A 7362-nucleotide genomic window follows, 5' to 3' on the forward strand; every position below is an offset into this window, starting at 1 on the left:
AATGGGAGTTTGTAGGGTCTGGCCCTCCCTCTAGGCCACCAGGTTGGCTTAGCAAAACTTTGGAAGTGTTAATTTTTTAAAAAAGAGGCAGGTCACTCCACCAGAGCTCGCTTTAAGTCACCATGCCCCAGATTCTTTGAACAATGGTTTATACAGCAAAATGAATTACATCTGTTATTTTCTTTCTAAATCTAAGGGTTTCACTTTTCCCTCTCTGCTACTTTTGTGATTCATGCAGTCACACAATCTTCTGCATGTGTTTTACAGTAATATTTTTTATGATTTATAGTTTTCTGGATAGTTTTTATATGATGCACACTAATCTGCTTCCTACACTGGTTTCCTCCTCTTCTTCTTGTCCTCCCCTTCCCTTCCACTTTTTCCCATCCCCCTGTCTCTCTCTCCATCTGCCCCCCACTCCTATTACATTTGAGTTTGTGTCGTTGCTCCTGTGCTCCCATCTGTTCTGAAGCTCACTTCTTTGCAGCTTATTTCAAAATGTGGATGAGAACCCTCTGCATGAGAAACCAAAGCCTAGGTGATATTTTCCCAGCAGGAGTTATGTACGTCTCAGGCAGGAGAGAGATTTCTGAGGCTGATGAAAATGTGGAGAAACTGGGGGGATATGGTCACAAGTTAGGTGAGTGGGAGAAATCATGGATGACTGCCCTTCTGCTGTGTGCTTGCCCTGCAAATCAGAGGAGCTTTTGTTGGAAAAATCAGTGCTAGTTAATCCTGACAGTTTCCATATTAACTCTCCCTTCTTGAGAGGGGGTAGGAGCACAGAACAGCCAAAGGAACCAGCTGACAGCAGCACAGCACAGAAAAAAATAAAACAAAACTGCTAGCATTGGGAGGCTGGGAATCACATGTAGACAGCTGGGATATGCTCAGTTTTCCCTTGCACAAAGAGCAAAGCCTGATGACTTACTTCAGTTTCTGTGAAACAATGGAGGGAAAGAACAAATATAAAGTCTCCATGTGAGAGAGAGTACAGTGACTCAGTACCTTTCTGTATCTGAAAGTAAACACAAAATGGCAGCTCAAAGTCACCTCTGCAGCTCTCCATTTAAAGGTGCAGTACACAGAAACACCTCTCCTTTCAGTTTCATAGCTACAAGCACCACAGATAGCAATCATACTGTATGAAATCCCTAAGGATAAGGAGATCGTAGCTGTGGCCAGGGCCTAGGGTTTGTCAGCAAGGAAACAGATACACTGAAGTTCCAGGGTTACGTAACAATGGCAACATAGTCTATTCTGCTATAACCTTTATAGGATGAAAGACTCACAGAGACACAGGAAGGTCAGGCCCTAAAAAAGACACCCACACAGTACACACAAAGAGATTTGCACTGCATCTTTTCCAGATGACTTCCCCTCCTACTCTGAGCATCGCTAGACCCCCTTCCCCGAAGTATGGCAAGAAATATGCATTATCCTGGTGATAATCCCACAGATATTCAAATATTCTTCTCTTCCTTGCACTATTACATGGGAGGAGAGCATAAATATTTTAAATGAGGAAGTAACTATTATTATGGCACTACTGAGTGGTGTCAGCTCTACTTGCTACTCTCACAATATCCTGTGTGTGCTATGTGGCTGGCTGGTATGAGCAACACACTGGCACATTTCATAGCTGTCTCAGGTGTGCAAATCATGTCTCTGTGAAGAGACTATATTTCCAAGCAGCAGGGCTACACGGTGGGATAAAGCATTAGCTGCTAGTACTGGGGCCCTATGAGTTAAAATCCTGCTGTGAGCCTTAATTAATTAATTTTGAATTGTTTAATTACTTAAGATGAGATGAGGGAGTGGGGAGCAGTTTGATGTGTGTGTGTCGTGTGAGAAGCAAGAGGAAGAGAATGTGTGCTAATTCAAGGTAGTGGGGAAAGAGAAATTCTTTCCCCCCATGTACAGGGGCCAGCAATAGATGAAGGGAAAGACTGTCCTACTATAATAAAAGATATAGAATGTAATTAATAATAATGACAGCAGAGGAGGGAAGGAGAGGGAGACCAGAGATGGAGCTCATTGCAGGATTGATACCCCAGGGTCCAATCCTACAAAAGGATGCATGAGAGTGGACTTTTCTGCTTGCACTAGAAAGAAAGGGTTAATCCCTTTCTTGCATCAGGTCCTAAATTAGACCAATGATAAAATTTTCCAAAGCACCTAACACCCAGCTCCTCAGAGATATTTAGGCACCTAACTCCCTTTGAAACCAGTCTGATTTAGGCTCCTAAAGGCTAGACCCACAAAAGGATTTAGGCATCACCACACCTAACATTTATATGCCCTGCCACCAAATGGAATACACAGCCCTGAGTCAGGCACCTAGGCTCCATATACAATTCATGGGGAGAGTGAGGTGCCTACAAATGAGGGGATTCACAGAAGCCAGTGAGCTGAGTGGGGAGCTGCCTAAGATAGTCAATGAGAAATGCTGAGAAAAGTTGGGCTTAGGCCCTGCCCCCCAAAGGTAGTTAAGCGCTTAACTGAAGGCAGGAAGGGGGCACATCCCTCTACTCAGGGTTCACAGGCATGAACTCTCTCCTGGAGTTAAGTACCAGGTCAGTCCTTTCTTGAAAAACTATGGTGATGACACTGCTGTTCCCTTATAACCAACAGCCCAGTAGTTAGGGTACTCATGTAGGTTGTGAGAGACCCAGGTTCAAATCCCAGTGCTTTCTGATTTAGAAAAAGGATTTGAGCACAGATCTCCTGCATCCCAAGTGAGTGCCCTAACCACTGCCTATGGAAGACTTCAGTATTCATTGAGCCAGGTAGTTAGGGCACACACTTGGGAGTCCAGGGTTCCAGCCCCTACACCAAAAAATATTTAATTATTTATACAAAGTGAACAGCTTCAACAGAAGAGATTGAGAAAATCCATCACCGAAATATCCCATAGTTCAGTGACTAGGGCCATGAAAAACACATCACAGATCATGAAATCTGGTCTTCCGTGTGCTTTTACCCTATACTATACAGATTTCATGGGAGAGACGAGCGTTTCTCAAATTTGGGGTCCAAAAGGGAGTTGCAGGGGGCAGGGTTGCAAGATTATTTCATGGGGGGGGTCATAGTATTGCCACCCTTACTTCTGAACTACCTTCAGAGCTGGGCGGCCAGAGAGTGGCAGCTGTTGGCCGGGCACCCAGCTCTGAAGGCAGAGCCCTGCTAGCAGCAGTGCAGAAGTAAGGATGGCAAAACCATACCATGCCTACAGAGCTGGGCGGCCAGAGCATGGCAGCTGCTGACTGAGGGCCCAGCTCTGCAGGCAGCAGCGCAGACATAAGGATGGCAATACCTTGCTGCTCTCCAGCTGCCCAGCTCTGAGGGCAGCGCCGCTGCCAGCAGCAGCACAGAAGTAAGGGTTGCAGTACCGAAAGCCCCCCTACAATAACCTTGAACCCCCAGCCCCCCCACAACTCCTTTTTGGGTCAGGATCCCTACAATTACAACACTCTGAAATTTCAGATTTAAATAGCTGAAATCATGAAACGTACGATTTTAAAAATCCTATGACTATGAAATTGACCAAAATGGACCATGAATTTGGGAGAGCCCAAGGCATACTGGGAACTTGAAGCTGCATCTCCTACATCCCAGGGAATGCCTTGGGCATAAGAGCACCATCTCCTCCTCTCTTTGTGAATCACTAATGGACTGGGCCCCAAAGGTGAGATAGTTGGAGAAACGTTTAGCTTTAGAATCCCATTGGGGCTCAGGGGTAACTGCACTAGATACAGAGCAGGTCGGAGGCATCAGGATTTAGGAAGTGTTGAGCTTGCTCACTGGTGGAAATTTACCTGCCTTGGGGACTTTACTGTTAGAAACATAGATGCCTCCAGGGTTAGGCAACAGCTGAGTGAGGGTTTTGAAGATTTCAGTGGCACCTAAATATTGTATTTAGGCACCTACGGCCCAGAACCACAAAGGTATTTTGGTTCCTAACTTCCACTGAAATCAATGAATGTTAGGAGTCTAAATACCTTTGTGAATCTGGGCCCTAAAGTAGCAGTGAGATGCCTAAATCCCTTTGTGGATCTAAGCTGTAAGTCATCTTTGAGAATGGGACTTAGGGTATGTCTACACTACGAAATTAGGTCGAATTTATAGAAGTCGGTTTTGAAGAAAGCGTTCTTATGCAGTTGATTGTGTGTGTCCCCACACAAATGCTCTAAGTGCATGTAGTCGGCGGAGTGTGTCCACCGTACCGAGGCAACCGTTGACTTCCGGAGTGTTGCACTGTGGATGGCTATCCCACAGTTCCCACAGTCTCTGACACCCATTTGAATTCTGGGTAGAAATCCCAGTGCCTGATGGGGCTAAAACACTGTCGCGGGTGGTTCTGGGTACATATCGTCTGGCCCCCGTTCCCTCCCTCCCTCCGTGAAAGCAAGGGCAGACAATCATTTTGCACCTTTTTTCTTGAGTTACCTGTGCAGACGCCATACCACGGCAAGCATGGAGCCCGCTCAGCTAACCGTCACCGTATGTCTCCTGGGTGCTGGCAGACGTGGTACTGCATTGCTACACAGCAGCAGTTTATTGCCTTTTGGCAGCACACAGTGCAGTATGACTGGTAGCCGTCATTGACATAGTCCTGGGTGCTCTTTTAACCGGGCGCCTGGGCAAACATGGGAGTGACTCAGCCAGGTCATTTCCCTTGTTTCGTCTCATGGCAATTGAGTCCTACCGGCAGTGCACTGTCTTTTAATCTGCAGCTAGCAGAAGATGATGGCTAGTCATCATTCTGCACCGCCTTCTGCCGAGCACCCAGGAGATGATGATGGCTAGTGGTCGTACTGCACAGTCTGCTGCCAGCAAGATGTATAAAGATAGATGAAGTGGCTCAAAACAAGAAATAGACCAGATTTGTTTTGTATTCATTTTCTCCTCCCTCCCTCCCTCCCTCTATGAAATCAACGGCCTGCTAAACACAGTTTTGAGTTCTGTCCTTGAGGTTTTGAGTTCTATCCTTGAGGGGGCCATTCAGTTTCTCGCAAAGCCACCCCCTTTGTTGATTTTAATTCCCTGTAAGCCAACCCTGTAAGCCATGTTGTCAGTCGCCCCTCCCTCCGTCAGGGCAACGGCAGACAATCGTTCCACGCCTTTATTCTGTGCAGACGCCATACCACGGCAAGCATGGAGCCCGCTCAGATCACTTTGGCAATTAGGAGCACATTAAACACCACGTGCATTATCCAGCAGTATATGCAGCACCAGAACCTGTCAAAGCGATACCGGGTGAGTAGGCGACGTCATCGTGGTGACGTGAGTGATGAGGACATGGACACAGACTTCTCTGAAAGCACGGGCCCTGGCAATGTGGGCATCATGGTGCTAATGGGGCAGGTTCATGCAGTGGAACACAGATTCTGGGCTCGGGAAACAAGCATAGACTGGTGGGACTGCATAGTGTTGCAGGTCTGGGATGATTCCCAATGGTTGCGAAACTTTCGCATGCGTAAGGGCACTTTCATGGAACTTTGTGACTTGCTTTCCCCTGTCCTGAGGTGCAAGAATATCAAGATGAGAGTAGCCCTCACAGTTGAGAAGCGAGTGGCAATAGCCCTGTGGAAGCTTGCAACACCAGACAGCTACCGGTCAGACAGGAATCAATTTGGAGTGGGCAAATCTACTGTGGGGGCTGCTGTGATGCAAGAAGCCAACGCAGTCAAAGATCTGCTGATATCAAGGGTAGTGACCCTGGGAAATGTGCAGGTCATAGTGGATGGCTTTGCTGCAATGGGATTCCCTAACTGTGGTGGGGCCATAGACGGAACCCATATCCCTATCTTGGCACCGGAGCACCAAGCCAGCGAGTACATAAACCGCAAGGGGTACTTTTTAATAGTGCTGCAAGCACTGGTGGATCACAAGGGACGTTTCACCAGCATCAACATGGCATGGCTGGGAAAGGTACATGACGCTCGCATCTTCAGGAACTCTGGTCTGTTTCAAAGGCTGCAAGAAGGCACTTTATTCCCAGACCAGAAAATAACCATTGGGGATGTTGAAATGCCTATAGTTATCCTTGGGGACCCAGCCTACCCCTTAATGCCATGGCTCATGAAGCCATACACAGGCTCCCTGGACAGTAGTCAGGAGCTGTTCAACTGTAGACTGAGCAAGTGCAGAATGGTGGTAGAATGTGCATTTGGACGTTTAAAAGCGTGCTTGCGCAGTTTACTGACTCGGTTAGACCTCAGCGAAACCAATATCCCCACTGTTATTACTGCTTGCTGTGAGATATCTGTGAGAGTAAGGGGGAGACGTTTATGGTGGGGTGGGAGGTTGAGGCAAATTGCCTGGCTGCTGGTTTCACACAGCCAGACACCAGGGTGGTTAGAAGAGCACAGGAGGGCGTGGTGCGCATCAGAGAAGCTTTGAAAACCAGTTTCATGACTGGACAGGCTACGGTGTGAAAGTTCTGTTTGTTTCTCCTTGATGAAACCCCCCGTCCCTTGCTTCACTCTACTTCTCTGTAAGCTAACCACCCTCCCCTCCTCCCTTTGATCACCGCTTGCAGAGGCAATAAAGTCATTGTTGCTTCACATTCATGCATTCTTTATTCATTCATCACACAAATACGGGGATAATTACCAAGGTAGCCCAGGAAGGGTGGTGGAGGAGAGAAGCATCAGGAGGGGTGGAGGAGGAGGGAAGGACAAGGCCACACAGCACTTTAAAAGTTTAAAACTTTAAAACTTTTTGAATGCCAGCCTTCTGTTGCTTGTGCAATCCTCTGGGGTGGAGTGGCCAGGTGGCCGGAGGCCCCCCCATCGCGCTCTTGGGCGTCTTGGGTGAGGAGGCTATGGAACTTGGGGAGGAGGGTGGTTGGTTACACAGGGGCTGTAGCAGCTCTAGTGGTGGTCTGTGCTCCTGCTGCCTTTCCTGCAGCTCAACCATACGCTGGAGCATATTGGTTTGATCTTCCAGCAGCCTCAGCTTTGAATCCTGCCTCCTCTCATCACGCTGCCGCCACCTTTGAGCTTCAGCCCTCTCTTCAGCCCGCCACTTACTCTCTTCAGCCTGCCACTTACTCTCTTCAGCCCGCCATCTCTCCTCCTGGTCATTTTGTGCTTTCCTGCACTCTGACATTGTCTGCCTCCACGCATTTGTCTGTGCTCTGTCAGTGTGGGAGGACAGCATGAGCTCAGAGAACATTTCATTGCGAATGCGTTTTTTTCGCCTTCTAATCTTCACTAGCCTCTGGGAAGGAGAAGATCCTGTTATCCTTGAAACACATGCAGCTGGTGGAGAAAAAAAAAGAGACAGTGGTATTTAAAAAGGACACATTTTCTAGAACAATGGCTACACTCTTTCACGGTAAAGCTTGCTGTTAAC

Source organism: Eretmochelys imbricata, chromosome 6 (genome assembly GCF_965152235.1).
Source record: "Eretmochelys imbricata isolate rEreImb1 chromosome 6, rEreImb1.hap1, whole genome shotgun sequence".
In the NCBI taxonomy this organism is placed as follows: Eukaryota; Metazoa; Chordata; order Testudines; family Cheloniidae; genus Eretmochelys; species Eretmochelys imbricata.